Consider the following 14,758-nt stretch of genomic DNA (forward strand, 5'->3'; position numbering starts at 1 on the left):
CACACACAAAAAAAGTTAGAACAAATAAATGAATTCAAGTAAAGTTTGGGGATATAAAATCAACATGCAGGGAGTTCCCATCGTGGTGCAGCGGAAACGAATCCAACTAGGAACCATGAGGTTGCGGGTTCAATTCCTTGCCTTGCTCAGTGGGATAAGGATCTGGCATTGCTGTGAGCTGTGGTGTAGCTTACAGACATGGCTCGGATCCTGCATTGCTGTGGCTGTGGCATAGGCTGGCAGCTGTAGCTCTGATTGGACCCCTAACCTGAGAACCTCCATATGCCGCAGGTACAGCCCTAAAAAGGAAAAAAAAAATGCAAATATCAATTGGATTTTTATATACTAATTACAAACTATTTGAAAAATAAAGAAAACAATCTCATTTACAATAGCACCAAAAAGAATGTAATACCTAGGAATCAGTTTAACCAAGGAGGTGAAAGACGTATACACTGACAACTGTAAGACATGGATGAAAGAAACTGAAGAGCACACAAGTAAATGCAAAGATAGGCCACATTCATAGATGAGAAGAATTAATATTGCTAAAATGTCCATACTACCCAAAGCAGACTCAATGTAATATCTATCAAAATTTTAATGGCATTTTTCACAGAAATGGAAAAAAAAATCCTAACATTCATATGACATAACAAAAGACCCCAAATAGACAAAACAATCTTGAGAAAGAAGAAAAAAGCTGGAGAGATCACACTTTCATTTACCACTGTATTACAAAGCTATAGTAGCAAAACTACATGGGACTAGCATAAAAATGGACACAAAAGACCAATGGAAAAGAATTGAGAGCCCAGAAATAAACCCCAGCATAAATGATGAATTAATACAATGAAGCCAAGAATACTCGATGGGGAAATGAAATTCTCTTCAATAGATGGTGCTAGGAAAACTGGATATTCACATGCAAAAATCTCTCACAAAATTGGATGCTTAACCTTATAAAAATTAACTCAAAATGAATTAAAAACTTCAACATCAATCCTTAAACTCTAAAACTCCTAGGGAAAAAAGGTCCTTGACAATGGTCTTGGCAATGACTTTTTGGATATGACACCAAAAGCACAAGCAACAGAAGTAAAAATAAACAACTGGCATTATATTAAACAAAATAAAAACTTCTGCAAAGCCAAAGAAACAACCAACAAAATGAAAGGTAACCTATGGAAAATGGGAGAAAATATTTGCAAATCCTATGCCCAAAAAGGAGTTAATATCTAAATGACATAAGGTAGTTAAACAACTCAATAACAATAACAAAATCTAGTTGAAAACAATGGGCAGAGGGCATGAATAGACATTATTTTCCAAGACATACAAATGGCCAACAAGTACATGAAATGTGTTCAATAGCTATCATCAGGAAATGCAAATCAAAACCGCAATGAGTGTGGGATAGACTGGGAGCTTGGGGTCAAGAGGTGTAAACTATTACATTTGGAGTGGATAAGTAACAAGATCCTGCTGTATAGCACCAGAAACTATATCTGGTCACTTGTGATGGAATGTAATGGAGGATAATGTGAGAAAAAGAATGTTTGTGTGTGTGTGTGTGTGTGTGTGTGTGTGTGTGTGTGTGTGTGTGTGTGTGAGAGTGACTGGGTCACTTTGCTGTACAGTAGAAAATCGACAGAACACTGTAAACCAACCATAATGGAAAAATAAAAATCATTTAAAAAAAACCCACAGTGAGATATCACTTCATGCCTGTTAGACTGGCTATTGTCAATGAAACAAAGGATAACAAGTGCTGGCAAGGATGTAGAAAAAAGGGAACCCTTGTGCACTGCTGGTAGAAATGTAAATTGGTGCAGCCACTATGGAAAATAGTATGGAGGTTTCCTCAAAAAAAAAGTAAAAATAAAACTACCATATGATCCAGCAATTCTACTTCTAGGTATACGTTTGAAGGACATGAAATTGCTATCTTGAAAGACATCTGGGGAGTTCCCGTCGTGGCTCAGTGGTTAACGAATCCGACTAGGAACCATGAGGTTGCGGGTTCGATCCCTGGCCTTGCTCAGTGGGTTAAGGATCTGGCGTTGCCGTGAGCTCTGGTGTAGGTCACAGACGCAGCTCAGATCCTGTGCTGCTGTGGCTCTGGTGTAGGCCAGCAGCTACAGCTCCAATTAGACCCCTAGCCTGGGAACCTCCATATGCCACAGGAGTGGCCCAAGAAATGGCAAAAAGACCAAAAAAATAAATAAATAAAAATAAAACACCTGAACTATAGATATAGAGAGGAGATTAATGGTTGACAGGGGCTAAAGGTTGAGGGAAATGGGGCGATAATGATCAAAGGGTACAAATTTTCAGTTATAAGATGAATAGGTAATGGAGATTTAACGCAAGCACAGTGACCATAGTTTACAAAACTGTATTATATATTTGAAAGCTGCTAAGAAAATAAATCTTGAAAATGCTCACTACACCAATAAAAAGGTAACCATGTGAGGTGATGTATAACTAACCTTATTGTGGTAATCATTTCACAGTAAATATGTGTATTAAATCACCACATTGTACACCTTAAACTTACACAAGGCTACATGCCTATTATAGCTCAGTAGAGCTGGGGGGGTGGGGAGGGGAAAATAGTCTTGGCCAGATACCCACCACCCTGCTAAAACAGTCTACAGCAGACAAGAGCACAGGATCATCAGGGCAAAAGCCATTGCAGAGAACCTGCTTTCTGCCCAGACCTGCCTTTGCATAATGGGGCACAGGGACCAGCACAGCCTCTCACTACTGTGCCTGGGTGGGGTGGGGCTGTCTCAGGCTGAGAACAACTTTGTGTGTGACAGGTATGTGGGGGCCGTCCTGATACATGTGCCATCTAATGAACAGTGCAACCCCTATCCCATGCAGTCCTTAGAACTCCCCTTTCCAAACTCAAAGGGTAGCACAAAAGAACATAGGCCAGCAGCCAAGTAACCTGCAGTCTCATCTCAGCTCTGCCAGCAATTAACTCTGAGAACTTCATCCAGTTTTAACCTCTCTGGGTTTCTTTTTCCATATGCAATCTTTTTCCATATGCAAACTAGAAATCATAGTATATCTTCTAGCACAGTTGTTGTAAAGGCTGAAATACACTTAGGAGATTGCACTGATTTCCATAAATTATTCCATAAAGTTTCTCAAAGACTTAAAGGAATTAATCTATAGAGGTGGAATTTCAGGCAAAGTAAAAGAGACCTAGGCAAGGATAGAAATCTGGAAGTTAGGGAGTTCCCGTCGTGGCTCAGCGGTAATGAACCTGAATAGTATCCATGAGGATGGGGGTTCAATCCCTGGCCTTGCTCAGTGGGTTAAGGATCTGGTGTTGCTGTGAGCTGCAGTGTAGGTCCCAGATGTGGCTTGGGCCCTGCGTTGCTGTGGCTGTGGTGTAGGCTGGCAGCTCCAATTCAACCCCCTAGCCTGGGGACCTCCATGTGACTTGGGTGCGGACCTAAAAAAAGACAAAAAAAAAAGACCAAAAAAAAAAAAAAAAAAAAAAACCTGGAAGTTAAGATTTTAACCAAGATTCCTATTAACCTTATGTAGGCAAGAAACATGGAAGGTTATCAGACGGGTCCTCTCTTCTAATCCTGTGGTTCAAGAAAAGGAAGTGGAGGTTCTGAGAGGGCAAATGACTTGTTCAAATTTGTGGCTGAAACCAGACTAGAATCAGCCTCCGATCAGACCCCTAGCCTGGGAACCTCCATATGCCACGGGTGCAGGCCCAGAAAAGACAAAAAACAAACAAATGAAACAAAAAAACAAACAGACTAGAATCTCAGTTCTTTCTTCCCTTCCTCTCAGGTTCTGTCCAAAACCTGCCCTAGTCCATAATGCTACCTTCAAAAGCACGATAACCCCACACCTGAAGAAAGCTCCCCTTCTCCAGGACAGCCCCCGAGGGATGCCAGACTCAGGGCTCTTGTTTTTCTGTGTCTATAGGTTTGGTTTGCTGATGCGTGTAACTCACTTCCCTCCATGTGGAAATCCCTCTGCCAACGCCATAGCAGAAGACAAACAGAAGGTATTGACCAAGAGCTTAACAAACAATTGCTCATCCAGCACTGAGGCCATCACTGGGGTCTGAGCTGACAGGAGCCACAGCTCAGAGCTCTCTGACTCTTCAGGAAGTTGTCTCCCGCTCAGCCCTCCCCACTAGGATCCTGAATGTGAGGATGGAGGTACATGGAAGGACAATTCCAACACAAATCCTGCTGTTCAGTCACAGACCTCTGCATGCTGTGGGGAAAGAACAGGACTTGTCCTTACAACTGTGGCTTTCAGCTCCTTGGGACAGCAGGGGAGCAGATAAGTACGTCTGGTGACATCCAGTCCAGTGAGGGCACAGCTTCAAGTCAGACCAAGCACTGGACTTGCATCCCAAACACGCATCTCAGGTGCCCACCTGGCAGCTGCAACCTCCTCTGTGGGCTACTCTCTCGAGCTGGGCAGGCGCTCTCTCTCTTGCAGTGGCCTCAGGCACAGGACACCCAGCCCCTCACCATACTCGTCCCCTCTCTCTCTCAGCAGGCACCCTCGTGACAGCAGCCCCCCCGACTCCCTCACTTCCATGGCCATCTTGCCAAAGGCTATGAGTATAACTGAGGTAGGAATGGTCACGGGCCAGACCATCTGAGTGCACGAGGGATCCAGAGCCAGGCTCCTCCGAGTTCACAGGCAGCTCTTTCTGATCCCACATCTGGCTCACCCTGAGACCCGTCTAACATCATCCTTGGTCAAGAGGGCATCTGCTCTGTATCAGGCTGCAGCTAGATGGCAAAGAAGTAGAGGCATAAAACAATTTCCTTCTTCTTAGAATGTCCTCTTCCATTGAAAGACACATATACTTGTATAATTAAATAAGACATAGTAATTCTTCCAAGATGAGTTCAAATAAGATGCGTGACCTTTCTCTGCCACATGTGCTCTAAATGGCCTTGGACAATTTATGCCCCCTTTCTGGGCTTTCACTTTCTCATCTGCAAGAGGAGAGGGCTGGATTAGATAAGGTTTCCTCTGAATCTAATATCCCCACAATGCAAGGACCCCATCCCCAGAAGCTTCTGAGTCATTCTGGAGTTCCCATTGTGGCTCAGCAGGCTACAAACCCAACACACTCTCCATGAGGATGTGGGTTCCATCCCTGGCCTTGCTCAGGGAGTTAAGCACCCTGTGTTGCCACAAGCTGCAACACAGGTTGCAGATGCAGCTCAGATCCTGCATTGCCGTGGCTGCGGCACTGACCAGCAGGTGCAGCTCCAATTCAGCCCCTGGCCAGGAACTTCCACAGGCCGCAGGTGCAGCCCTAAAAAGAAAAAAAGAAAAATAAGTAAATAAAAGAGTTGGTAGGGACCAGAGATCAGACCAAACTCTTTCTCTAGCTTGCTTTGCCCAGAACCCAGGGTGTTTCATGTTCTTTGCTCAAAGGAAGCTTCAAGTTACAGGAGACATCTGGGGTTTGTCCCAGTGACAGCCACTCACATTACCCGCTGCTTCTGTTAGCCACTATAGCCCCCACATCACCGCATCCCCACCTGCTGTGCATCTGGGGACCACCCCAAAATTCCCCCCAACCTCAGAGTCCTTACTTGCCATAAAGGCCAAGAAAGCTTACATAAGGCAATTTTCTTCTTGCCCGCCTCCCAGCTCCCAGGCTATGCTGATGTTAGTTTCAGCCTCTTAAAACACAGCTTTTATTGAAACGTTTCCTTGAAGATCTGTCTCCCTAGTAACTCTCAACTCAGTTCTGAACTCCTTAGCCTGGCACTCATGACCCGCCAGACCCCGTCTCCAAACCACCCTGCCTCTTTCAGCCTTACCAACCTGTCCTCCCCAACACATCCCTTATGCTCACACTTTAAGGCAAGCTCTCTACTTTTCTGCACATCAAAGTTCAACTTAAATGTGGCCTCCTCCTGGAAGCCTACTCTGACCACCCCCAGACCACACAGCATCTAGAATACTAATGGGCTGACTGCTCCCACCCCTACCCTAATATTGCCCTTTCACTGCCTCCTGGCCCCTGTTTTTGTTGTTGTTGCTGTTGTCTTTTTAGGGCCACACCCATGGCATATGGAAGTTCCCAGGCTAGGGGTTGAATCGGAGCTACAGCTGCCAGTCTACACCACAGCTACAGCAATGCAGGATCCGAGGTGCATCTGTAACCTACATCACAGCTCCTGGCAATGCCGGATCCTTAACCCACTGAGCGAGGCCAGGGATCGAACCTGCGTCCTCATGAATACAAGTCAGATTCGTTTCCACTGAGCCACGACAGGAGCTCTCTGGTCCCTGTTTAAACAACTGCCTATCAGAGAGAACCTCTTGACCTGGTATAAAAGTACAAGTCCCCTCCCACCCTTGGAACGCCACTGTTTGTTATATTTCTCTGCAGCACCCAGCACCATTTTGCATGTATCAACCTGTTTAATATCTTCCCACATCAGAAAGCAAATTCTGGAGTTCCCGTCGTGGCACAGTGGTTAACGAATCCGACTAGGAACCATGAGGTTGTGGGTTCGGTCCCTGCCCTTGCTCAGTGGGTTAACGATCCGGCGTTGCCGTGAGCTGTGGTGTGTAGGTTGCAGATGCGGCTCGGATCCCGCGTTGCTGTGGCTCTGGCGTAGGCTGGTGGCTACAGCTCCGATTGGACCCCTAGCCTGGGAACCTCCATATGCCGTGGGAGCGGCCCAAGAAATAGCAAAAAAAAAGACAAAAAAAAAAAAAAAAAAAGAAAGCAAATTCTGCAAGGGCATGTGTTTTGCTCCCTGCTGTATCTCCACTGCCTAGAACAACGCCTAGCACAGAGTAGGTACTAAGTAGATTGTTGCTGAATCAATGAGTGAGGGAGGGAATGAGTGAATGAGTCTGTAACCTAGATCCTGGGCAACTTCAGGCTTTTTTCCAAGATGCCCTTATCTGATGTGGCTGCCATTGTCCTAGGTCTGCTCAGCCCCAGCCCTGTTCGATGTCACAGCAGATGGACAGCACACATTCCGGGGGGGCTCTTTGTAAATGACAAACCTCAGAGACCAGAAAGAGCAGCTTCTGGAGGGGTGGGGCCAGGATTAGTCTACTGCCTACTTTCTAAATGCCACATTTTAAATCCCACTGTCTTTTACCCACCTTCCACCCCCGTGCCTCTCTGCAAATTCCACAGGGTTAAAAGGGTAATTCCAGTAGAAAATTAAGACAAAACAAAAGTGTCCTCTTCTCCATGATGGGTCTTGCAGAGAGCTGTGTTCCTCTTTCCCCTTCAAGCCTGAGCCCAGAGTAATTCTGCAGAGCTCCGCTACCACCTTCTATCTATCTGATCAAGGAGCCTCATTCTTTAAGCACTCATCACCACTGAAAGAGGGCACAGGACACTAGAAAAGCAGGAGGTGAAATCAGAGGAGAAATCGACATGGCAGCACCTCCCTCTCTTTCTGTTAACACCCTGCAAGCACATGTGGCCCTTGACCAACATGGTGACACCTCCCCAACCTGATGTCACCTCACCTGGGCTCTACAGACCATGTAAGAGGAATGAAGGAGAGGCAGGTGAGGGTGGCTCATCGGTCTGGAGTCCTGCTACAGATCCAGTGTAACCTCTTGTTTGTGGATGGATAGGTGGGTGCTGGGTGCACGGGTAGGTAAGTGACTGAGTGAAGGCAAAACAGATGCAGAATGAGTGAGTGAGAAATGCAGGAGTGAGTGGGCCAGAGTAACATTCTGAATGGGCTTTCCTCCTAGAGCATTTGGCATCTTTGCAAGGACAGTTCACTGGGCTTAGTAAGAGCCTCTCTCTGAATTCTCTTTCAGGCTTATGTCTAGCACAGTCTCAGGGGTGGGGAAGAGCATGGCAACTCCTGACTGATGCAAATTATGCAAGTAACACTCAAGATCCAAGGAGCCTTCATAAATAGTTGTAAAGATCCTTTGTATAAGCAGCCAAGAAACCAAGTCAGGACCATTTGGAGGCCCCTTAGGTCTCCTGTATCTTCTACAAACCAAAGAGGGGTTACAGCTCAGGGATGCCATGTCACTTAGCCATCATCTCCAGGGAGCTCCTTAGAATCATCCAGGAATTAGATGTCACTTGTCACCCCAGAGCTCCTGAATGACCATCTAATTTGTTTGCCTAGGAGAGAGGAAGTTGTTAGGGTGGGGGTGGGCAGGCCTGTGGCAGATAAGGCACCTCAAATGAAAAATGTCCTAAACTGAGTTATTATCTTCCTCCTCAGATCTGCTTCTCCCTTATAATTTTTTATTCTACTGAATGGCACCACCATCTATCTGGTTGCTTAGCTGATAAATCTTCATTCATTCATTCATTTATCCAACAAATATACGTGGCATGTGTCAGTAACATGTTAACAGCTAGGATAAAGTAATGAGCAAAACACATCATCAAATAGGAAAAGCAAGCATTAATTACCATGAAATAATTATAAATGTAGAATCACAACTATGATAAAGCTTTGAGGGATTATGTGGTGTTGCAAAGCCTCATAAAATGGGAGTTGACCTAATCATGGAGGCCACACAAGTGACAGCTGAGCTGAGAACTGAGACACAGGTAGGAATTTGGTAGGGGAAGACATGCAAGGAAGAGCGTTCTAAACAGAGGAACTGCAAATGCAAAGGCCTGGCAAGCCCCAGGGACTGAGACAAGGCCAGGAGAGAGGGCAAAAGGAGAGCTGGGGGAGTTCCTGTCGTGCCTCAGTGGTTAATGAATCCGACTAGGAACCATGAGGTTGCGGGTTCGATCCCTGGCCTTGCTCAGTGGGTTAAGGATCCGGTGTTGCCGTGAGCTGTGGTGTAGGTTGCAGACACGGCTCAGATCCTGAGTTGCTGTGGCTCTGGCATAGGCCGGCAGCTACAGCTCCGATTAGACGCCTAGCCTGGGAACCTCCATATGCCGCGAGAGCAGCCCAAGAAATGGCAAAAAGACAAAAAAAAAAAAAAAAAGGAGAGCTGGGTAGGCAGCACGCGTTGGACAAATAAGACCTCATAGGGCTTGTTAAAGAGGTTGGACTTCAGCTTAAGATCACTAGGAAGCAACTGAGGTATTTTTAAGGAGGGAAATGACATGAGTCGTGTTTTGAAACGCACTCTGGTTGCCGTGTGAGAACAACTTTTTTTGAGGAAGCCAGCAGGGGTCTAAGTGGACCAGTTAGGAAGCTCTTGCAGTACTCAGGAAAGATGAAAATGGTCCCTTGCACTAGTGATACTGGTGGAAACAAAGAGAAATGATAGATTTGAGAGGTAAAGAGAACATCAGCCAGACCTGGCAGTGGCTTGAATATGAGCTGTGGAGGATAATTGCCAGCTCTCTCTGACCTGTCGGCCGTAGAGAGGAAGGAGCCATTCAATGAGATCTGAAAGACCTGAAGAGGATGACATACGAACGGGACAGTGCTGAGCAAGAATGCAGAAATTCCACTTTTGGACATGCTCAGTTTGAGAGGGGCTGAGATGTCAATCTCCCCCCTTCATCTTCCTCACCTTCAGCATTTAACCGTTACCCTCCTCTCCACCCTGTTTTATTTCAGGTCCTTAAAATTATTTCTTGGAAATTAAAGTAATCTCCAGGCGCTCTGTCCTTCCAATCGACCCAGTCCACCCTGGAGATCCTTCTAAATATCATCTCCTCAAAGAGGTCCTTCCTGACCACCCATCTAAAGTATCTCTATCTTCTTACTCTCTGCCTCAGAGAGTGTTATTTTCTTTCTAAAAACTTATAGTCATTTATTGTATTTTTTATTATAGAAATAAATATGGACATAAGTATATGCCCTAGGTCTGTTTGCTAAGAGGGCATAAAAGCAATGACACACCAGTAACAAGGAGCACATGTAGCCCCCAGGTCTGAGTTTCTAATTAGAATTCTCCATTAAAGAGATCCAGGGCTCCTTGGAGAAATGACTAATTCCAGGGAGCAAGGAAAGAACAAAATAAGCCTGGAACCTCTTGCTAGAGCAGTAAGCAAGCAAGTGCTTAGAGAATCATGGGGAAAAGTAAAAAAAAAAAAAAAAAAAATCAGGAGCCAGTTTGTAGAGCCTCTCACTGAACAAATCTGGGCAATTCAACCATCAAAATAAAATATGCAAGAGTTCCCTTTGTGGCTCAGCAGCAATGAACCTGACTAGTATCCATGAGGATATAGGTTCAATCCCTGGCCTCAATCAGCGGGTTAAGGATCCAGTGTTGCTGTGAGCTGTGGTGTAGGCTGTGGTGTAGGTCACAGATGTGGCTTGCATCTGGCATTGCTGTGGCTGGGGTGTAGGCCAGTAGCTGCAGCTCCAATTCAACCCCTGGCCTGGGAACTTCCTTGTGCAGCAGGTGTGGCCCTAAGAAAAATAAATAAAAAACCAAATTGTTTATAACCTATTGAATAAATTAATTAAGAATCCGTGAGTCCATAGGAAGGAAGGAAGGAGGGAAATAAGGGAGAGAGAAAGAGAAAGAAAGAAAGCGAGAAGGGAAAGATCTTTCCTACAGTAGAATGCCAACAAATGTAGACAAAATGATGGATTCAAAAGTATCAGAGGTGATAAAAATCAGTGAATAAACATTTGATGAGGAACAGGATATTTACATAACCTCGAAGAATCGTATATGAGGTCTTCTTAATTAACCTTCCATTTCTCATGAAGTACCTCTCCACAAATTATTTATTAATTATGAAGGGAGTGGAGACACTGGTGAACCTCACCTTAGGCAAGTGATGAAAGCTTCCATCACCAGCGCTGGGACAGTCCCCACATCCTGTGCTCGCTGACATGCTAACCTCCCTTCAGTGCTACCCCTGTCCCACATGCATAGCTGGAACCCAATCATGTAGAACCATCAGATAAACCCAGATAGCGCAGGGAACTATATCCAATCTCTTGGGAGAGACTGTGATGGAAGATAACATAAGAAAAGCAATGTACATATCCGTATGGCTGAGTCACTTTGCTGTACAGCAGAATTGGCACAGCATTGAGAATCAACTATACTTTAATAAAAAATAAATATTAAGAGATTAAAAATTAAAAAAAAAACCACAAGAGAAAAAGACACAACAAACTGAGGGATATTCAACATGATGACTTGCATGTACCATTCAAAAACACAAAGGTCAGAAAGATAAAGCAGAGGAATTGCTCTGGGTTAAAGGAGACTAAAAAGAAAACTAAATGCAACCTGTGGACTGGACCCTGAATGGGGCACAGGAGATGAGAGAGCTACAGAGACATTACTGGGACAGAATTGTACTGTGATAAGAGAATACCTTTTTTTTTTTTTTTTTTGGTCTTATTGTCTTTTTAGGGCCACACCCACATCATATGGGAGGTCTCAGGCTAGGGGTCGAATGGGAGCTACAGCTGCCGGCCTACACCACAGCCACAGCAATGCAAGATTTTTAACCCACTGAGCGAGGTCAGGAATTGAACCTACATCCTTATAGATACTAGTCTTGTTCATTAACTACTGAGCCATGACGAGAACTCCTGAGAATATCCTTGTTTTAAGGAAATACACAATCACGTATTTATAGGCAAAAAGGCATCATGTCTCTAATTTAATCTTAAATTGATCAACAATATAAATATTTTATATGTATTTATATGTAATAAAATTATAAACATTTTCAAATATATGAAAAATAAGATATAATTTATATATATAAAATATACATAAGCAATAAAAATAATGTATTTTATATTATTGGAGAGAGAAGGAATGAAAATGAAGTAATTGGAGCATCTTGTCCCCAATGAAAGGAAACAGATGAAGGATTTTTCTCTCCAGTCTTGCAAATTTTCATTAATTTGATGTGCTATCAAGATGAAAAGTGACATAAAATTGTTTGTTTTTAATGACTGCTGAATGAATGAGTGAGCCCATATTCAACCAGGACCCACCCCCACCCCCTACTTAAAAATACCTCAGGGGCCACCCATAACTGCCACAATAAAAATCCAAACATCTCAGCACAGCCATCAACAGCCCGTTGTAAGGTCTCCCATCTCTCTCTCATCACTAATGACTGGTACCCTCACTGCTCAGAGTCCCCCAAACTCACCACAAGAGGCAGTGCTTCTGTGCCTTACCACGTGCTAGTTAGTTTCTTGGCCTAGAAAGCCCTTCTCTTATCCTGCTGGAAACTTCCTCTTATCTTTCAAGATCCAGACCAGGTCTTTTCACCTCTGGGAAGGCCTCCCTGATCGCCCCAGTTGGGGGTGATACTTCCTCTTCTGGTTCACTGGTACCTCCAGGACCTCCCATCATCATAGTAGGGATGGGGTAGGCACAGGTAGTTGCAGAAGTCCCAAGAAAGGATCATAGATAGAGAGGAAAATCTAGGGGGTGCTGGGAGATCACTGTAAGGTAATAATTGCTCAGGAAAGCCATCAGAACAAGGCAGGCTTGCTTGACTAGTGGAAGCCGAGATGTCGCATGGGGGGATGGGATGAGACCTGCATTCAGATTCAGACCAAGGGCAGGAGTTTGAGGACGGCCCTTCTGCTGATTTGAATGCACACCTTCCTGGATACCAAGGAGGCGCTACCACTCCCAGAAAGGAAGAGGTGGTCTTTTCCGACCTCCACTCCCTTTGGATGATAAAACTGTAGCCCAGCAGTTCCGGGGGGCAGAGCCTCCTTGCCTGCCCGCTTGCATCTCACAAGCATCCTATCCTAATCAATCTATGTCTTGCCTATCACGTTGTCTCTTGGGGAATTCCTTCTGCGCGGAGGCAGGAAGAACCTGAACCTCGGTGAGTCCAGACACCAGGTGAGCGATTCTAATTTAAAACCGTGGGTTCAAGTCCCAATCTGGATTTAGGCTGGGTTCGTGTCCCAGCGCATGGGTTCAAGTCCCGGTCTGTGTTCTGGCTAGGTTCAGGCTGTTAGTGCTGTCAGTTTCAATCATGTCCCACAGACAGGGCTGTCACTGTGTGTTCACGAGCCTATCTTGCCACTGCGGCTTGAGGACACCTGTATGCCCAGGGTTCTGGGGGGTCCTGGCACATCACAGTTACTACTGCAGCATAAAGCAATGAATGATAATGGTGGCTAAATTTTCTGCATCCTCCAAGAGAGCTCCCTGAGTTCAGTTCCTTTCACAACCTTCAAAAAATACAGAAGGGAAATGAGGGCTCTAATTTTATTCATGAGGAAAGTGAAGCCCAGCATAGGTAAGATAACATAAAGTACCCAGAGGCTGAGCTAGAGCTGGAATCCAGATCTCTTGCCATCAGCCCTGTTCTTTCCCAGAGAGAGGTGGGACAAAAAGGAAGAATATGCCATTTATACTGACTGTGCCATTTATGGTTCATCTATTCTTGTTTTTCTTTGTTTTTGTTTTTCGTCTTTTTAGGGCCACACTGGAGGCACGTGTTAGGGGTCGAATTGGAGCTGTAACCGCCAGCCCACGCCACAGCCACAGCCACGCCAGATCCAAGCCATGTCTGCAACCTACACCACACCTCTTAGCAACGCCGGAGCCTTAACCCACTGCACAAGGCCAGGGATTGAACCTGCGTCCTCATGAATGCTCGTCAGATTCGTTTCTGCTGAGCCACGACAGGAAGTCCAGTTCATCTGTTCTATGTCAGACACTATGCTGCAGTAAACCTTCTAGTTCTAACATTACCATCGCATTACAAGGAACCCCTTTTAACAGACCCTGAAACAGGCTGCGAGTCAGATCTGTCTGAGGGCAATGCCCACGTACTTTCCTCCGCACAGTGCCAACATGTGCAGCCACCTCTGACCCTCCATCAGGGGCAAGGAGATGGCCTGCGTCAACAGTCCTGTCCCTCCACCATGTCTTTTAATCCAGCACCACACACAGACCCACGACGTAGCCCACAGCCCCAGACCACAGGCTGCATTTTGCATGGTTTCCAAACCCAGGATATTTGGTTTGTAAAACAAAACCTCCATTTCTCCAGCAGGAAGTGAACGCCATACACAATTACCCAGCCAAATCGCTGACGCCTGCAGACGCTGCCCCCACGCCGAACGAGGTCTGCTCTGCCCAGAGATGTCCTTAGAAGATCCAGGACTCCCCCAGAGCTTGGCACCAAGGGGACCATGCAGCTGGAAGAGGGGAGACTGGGCTGGCGGGATCACAGTGTCTGGGTGGAGACGCAGTTCCCAGGACAGACACTGCTCCAGGGAAGAAGAGAAGCCTCAGAAACCCACCTCAAGGGACTAGTTGGCAGGGAGGTGGCAGGGTTGGCAGGGGGATCCCTGCCTGGCCCAGGAGGCCTTCCCTACCTCACCCCTGCTTCCCATGGAGCAGCAGTCTCCATCTGAGGCCCCAAAGGCCAAGGATGCTGATGACATTCAGGCCCTAGAATGAGAAGGGCCGGCCCTCAGCTCTTCCTCACTTGACCCAAAGGCCTGGACTTTCCTGCTTTCAAGGCCTCTGAACTGGGGAGTGGTCAGTGGACTACAGACCACAGAGTTTTCACCACAGACTCTGGCGTCAGACAGACCTGAGATGGAATCATTGCTGGCTCTGCCTTAGGCTAATCATTTAAACTTGTGCTTCAGTTTCCCTGTCTTTAAAACAGCAGGGCCGGTTTCCCAGCGTTGTTCCAGAAGTTGCCTGAAACAAAAGATGCAAAGAGCCTAACAAGGGACTTGGCCCTTAGTAGATACTAAAAGAAATATACGTAGCTGTGCCTAAGCCTTATCCTACAGAGGTTCTGACTGTCTCACCCAGGGTGGGCTGGATTTTAAACCTGTTTTCATGTGGT

The 14,758-nt window shown here is 45.7% G+C and overlaps 1 protein-coding gene across 5 annotated transcripts in view; it reads right to left on the minus strand.

The window, feature by feature from the left end:
- The window catches only part of INSC (INSC spindle orientation adaptor protein), an 864,422-nt gene that overhangs the window by 150,808 nt on the left and 698,856 nt on the right, over positions 1 to 14,758 (minus strand). The gene's annotated exons all lie outside the window — the stretch shown is intronic.

Source organism: Sus scrofa, chromosome 2 (assembly GCF_054392235.1).
Source record: "Sus scrofa isolate SSC_HxYL_T2T_F1_AM1 chromosome 2, Sscrofa_HxYL_maternal_Yorkshire_Landrace_v2.0, whole genome shotgun sequence".
NCBI lineage: Eukaryota > Metazoa > Chordata > Mammalia > Artiodactyla > Suidae > Sus > Sus scrofa.